Below are 4,472 nucleotides of genomic sequence, written 5' to 3'. Positions count from 1 at the left end.
TGTCCTGTTTCCTGTCCTGTCCTGTCCTGTCCTGTTCTGTCCTGTCCTGTCCTATCCTGTCCTGTCCTGTCCTGTCCTGTCCTCTCCTGTCCTCTCCTGTCCTGTCCTGTCCTGTCCTGTCCTGTTCTGCTCTATTCTGTCATGTCCTGTCCTGTCCTATCCTGTCCTGTTCTGTTCTGTCCTGTCCTGTTTCCTGTCCTGTCATGTCCTGTCCTCTCCTGTCCTGTCCTGTTCTGTCATGTCCTGTCCTCTCCTGTCCTGTCCTGTTCTGTCCTGTCCTGTTCTGTCATGTCCTGTCCTGTCCTCTCCTGTCCTCTCCTGTCCTGTCCTCTCCTGTTATGTCCTGTCCTGTCCTGTTCTGTCCTCTCCTCTCCTGTCCTGTCCTGTTCTGTCCTGTCCTGTTCTGCTCTGTCCTGTCCTGTTCTGCTCTGTCCTGTTTCCTGTTCTGCTCTGTCCTGTTTCCTGTTCTGCTCTGTCCTGTTTCCTGTTCTGTCCTGTTTTGTTCTGTCCTGTTTTGTCCTGTCCTGTTCTGTACTGTCCTGTACTGTCCTGTTCTGTCCTGTCCTGTTCTGTCCTGTTCTGTCATGTCCTATCCTGTCCTGTCCTGTTCTGTCCTGTCCTGTTCTGCTCTGTCCTGTTTCCTGTTCTGCCTGTTCTGTCCTGTTTCCTGTTCTGTCCTGATCTGTCCTGTTCTGTCCTGTTCTGTCCTGTTTCCTGGTCTGTCCTGTTCTGTCCTGTTCTGTCCTGTTCTGTCCTGTTCTGTCCTGTTTCCTGTTCTGTCCTATTCTGTCCTTTCCTGTTCTGTCCTGTCCTGTCCTGTTCTGTCCTGTTCTGTTCTGTCCTGTTCTGTTTTGTCCTGTTCTGTCCTGTTCTGTCCTGTCCTGTCCTGTTCTGTCCTGTTTCCTGTCCTGTTCTGTTTTGTCCTGCTCTGTTCTGTTCTGTCCTGTTCTGTTCTGTTCTATCCTGTTCTGTCCTGTTCTGTCCTGTTCTGTCCTGTTTCCTGTTCTGTCCTGTTCTGTCCTCTCCTGTTCTGTCCTGTTCTGTCCTGTTTCCTGTTCTGTCCTGTTCTGTCCTGTCCTGCTCTGTCCTGCTCTGTCCTGTTCTGTCCTGTTCTGTCCTCTCCTGTTCTGTCCTGTTCTGTCCTGTTCTGTCCTGTTCTGTCCTGTTCTGTCCTGTTTCCTGTTCTGTCCTGTTCTGTCCTTTCCTGTTCTGTCCTGTCCTGTCCTGTCCTGTTCTGTTCTGTCCTGTCCTGTGCTGTCCTGTTTCCTGTCCTGTTCTGTCCTGTCCTGTTCTGTCCTGTTTCCTGTCCTGTCCTGTTCTGTTCTGTCCTGTTCTGTCCTGTCCTGTCCTCTCCTGTCCTCTCCTGTCCTGTCCTGTCCTGTCCTGTCCTGTTCTGCTCTATTCTGTCATGTCCTGTCCTGTCCTATCCTGTCCTGTTCTGTTCTGTCCTGTCCTGTTTCCTGTCCTGTCATGTCCTGTCCTCTCCTGTCCTGTCCTGTTCTGTCATGTCCTGTCCTCTCCTGTCCTGTCCTGTTCTGTCCTGTCCTGTTCTGTCATGTCCTGTCCTGTCCTCTCCTGTCCTGTCCTCTCCTGTTATGTCCTGTCCTGTCCTGTTCTGTCCTGTCCTGTTCTGTCCTCTCCTCTCCTGTCCTGTCCTGTTCTGTCCTGTCCTATTCTGCTCTGTCCTGTTTCCTGTTCTGCTCTGTCCTGTTTCCTGTTCTGCTCTGTCCTGTTTCCTGTTCTGCTCTGTCCTGTTTCCTGTTCTGTCCTGTTTTGTTCTGTCCTGTTCTGTCCTGTCCTGTTCTGTACTGTCCTGTACTGTCCTGTTCTGTCCTGTCCTGTTCTGTCCTGTTCTGTCATGTCCTATCCTGTCCTGTCCTGTTCTGTCATGTCCTGTCCTGTCCTGTTCTGTTCTGTCCTGTCCTGTTCTGCTCTGTCCTGTTTCCTGTTCTGCCTGTTCTGTCCTGTTTCCTGATCTGTCCCGTTCTGTCCTGTTCTGTCCTGTTTCCTGGTCTGTCCTGTTCTGTCCTGTTCTGTCCTGTTCTGTCCTGTTCTGTCCTGTTCTGTCCTGTTTCCTGTTCTGTCCTATTCTGTCCTTTCCTGTTCTGTCCTGTCCTGTCCTGTTCTGTCCTGTTCTGTTTTGTCCTGTTCTGTCCTGTTCTGTCCTGTTCTGTCCTGTTCTGTCCTGTTCTGTTTTGTCCTGTTCTGTCCTGTTCTGTCCTATTCTGTCCTTTCCTGTTCTGTCCTGTCCTGTTCTGTCCTGTTCTGTTTTGTCCTGTTCTGTCCTGTCCTGTCCTGTTCTGTCCTGTTTCCTGTCCTGTTCTGTTTTGTCCTGCTCTGTTCTGTTCTGTCCTGTTCTGTTCTGTTCTGTCCTGTTCTCTCCTATTCTGTCCTGTTCTGTCCTCTCCTGTTCTGTCCTGTTCTGTCCTGTTCTGTCCTGTTTCCTGTTCTGTCCTGTTCTGTCCTTTCCTGCTCTGTCCTGCTCTGTCCTGTTCTGTCCTGTTCTGTCCTGTTCTGTCCTGTTCTGTCCTGTTCTGTCCTGTTTCCTGTTCTGTCCTGTTCTGTCCTTTCCTGTTCTGTCCTGTCCTGTTCTGTTCTGTCCTGTCCTGTCCTGTTCTGTCCTGTTCTGTTCTGTGCTGTCCTGTCCTGTGCTGTCCTGCCCTGTCCTGTTCTGTCCTGTTCTGTCCTGTTTCCTGTCCTGTCCTGTCCTGTCCTGTTCTGTTCTGTCCTGTTTCCTGTCCTGTTCTGTTCTGTCCTGTTCTGTCCTATTCTGTTCTGTCCTGTTTCCTGTCCTGTTCTGTTCTGTTCTGTCCTGTTCTGTCCTGTCCTGTCCTGTCCTGTCCTGTTCTGTTCTGGTCTGTCCTGTTCTGTTGTCCTGTCCTGTCCTGTCCTGTCCTGTCCTGTTTCCTGCTCTGTTCTGTTCTGCTCTGTCCTGTTCTGTACTGTACTGTCCTGTACTGTTTCCTGTTCTGTTCTGTTCTGTCCTGTTCTGTAATGTACTGTTTCCTGTTCTGTTCTGTTCTGTTCTGTCCTGTTCTGTACTGTACTGTCCTGTTCTGTACTGTACTGTCCTGTACTGTTTCCTGTTCTGTACTGTACTGTCCTGTACTGTTTCCTGTCCTGTACTGTACTGTTTCCTGTTCTGTTCTGTTCTGTCCTGTTCTGTACTGTACTGTCCTGTACTGTTTCCTGTTCTGTTCTGTCCTGTCCTGTTTCCTGTTCTGTCCTGTTCTGTCCTGTTTCCTGTTCTGTCCTGTTCTGTCCTGTTTCCTTTCCTGTTCTGTCCTGTTCTGTCCTGTTTCCTGTCCTGTCCTGTCCTGTTCTGTCCTGTTCTGTCCTGTTTCCTGTCCTGTTCTGTCCTGTTCTGTCCTGTTTCCTGTTCTGTCCTGTTTCCTGTCCTGTCATGTCCTGTTCTGTCCTGTTCTGTCCTGTTTCCTGTCCTGTTCTATCCTGTTTCCTGTCCTGTCATGACCTTTTCTGTCCTGTTCTGTCCTGTTTCCTGTCCTGTCATGACCTGTTCTGTCCTGTTCTGTCCTGTTTCCTGTCCTGTCATGACCTGTTCTGTCCTGTTCTGTCCTGTTTCCTGTCCTGTCATGACCCGTTCTGTCCTGTTCTGTCCTGTTTCCTGTCCTGTCGTGTCCTGTTCTGTCACGTTTGTCCTGGTTTGTTCTGTTCTGTCCTGCTCTATTCTGTCATGTTTTGTCCTGTTCTGTCCTGTCCTGTTCTGCTCTGTCCTGTTTCCTGTCCTGCTCTATTCTGTCATGTCCTGTTCTGTCCTGTTCTGTCCTGTTCTGTACTGTCCTGTCCTGTTTCCTGGCCTGTTCTGTCCTGTTCTGGTCTGTCCTGTTCTGCTCTGTCCTGCTCTGTCATGTCCTGTCATGTCCTGTTCTGTCCTGTCCTGTTCTGTCCTGTTCTGTCCTGTTCTGTCCTGTCCTGTTCTGTCCTGTTCTGTCCTGTTCTGTTCTGTCCTGTTCTGCTCTGTCCTGTTCTGCTCTGTCCTGCTCTGTCCTGCTCTGTCCTGCTCTGTCCTGCTCTGTCCTGCTCTGTCCTGTTTTGTTCTGTCCTGCTCTATTCTGTTCTGTTCTGTCCTGCTCTATTCTGTCCTGCTCTGTCCTGTTCTGTTCTGTTCTGTCCTGTTCTGTCCTGCTCTGTCCTGTTCTGTCCTGTTCTGTTCTGTCCTGCTCTGTCCTGTTCTTTCCTGTTCTGTCCTGCTCTGTCCTGTTCTGTCCTGTTCTGTCCTGCTCTGTTCTGTTCTGTTCTGTCCTGTTCTGTCCTGTTCTGTCCTGCTCTGTCCTGCTATGTCCTGTTCTGTTCTGTTCTGTTCTGTCCTGTTCTGTCCTGTTCTGTCCTACTCTGTCCTGTTCTGTCCTGTTCTGTCCTGTTCTGTCCTGCTCTGTCCTGCTCTGTCCTGTTCTGTCCTGTTCTGTTCTGTCCTGCTCTGTCCTGTCCTGTTCTGTTCTGTCCTGTCCTGC

Source organism: Salvelinus fontinalis, chromosome 12 (assembly GCF_029448725.1).
Source record: "Salvelinus fontinalis isolate EN_2023a chromosome 12, ASM2944872v1, whole genome shotgun sequence".
NCBI classification, from domain to species: Eukaryota; Metazoa; Chordata; class Actinopteri; order Salmoniformes; family Salmonidae; genus Salvelinus; species Salvelinus fontinalis.
The sequence above is the reverse complement of the archived record's forward strand: the minus strand, read 5'-3'. Positions refer to the sequence as shown.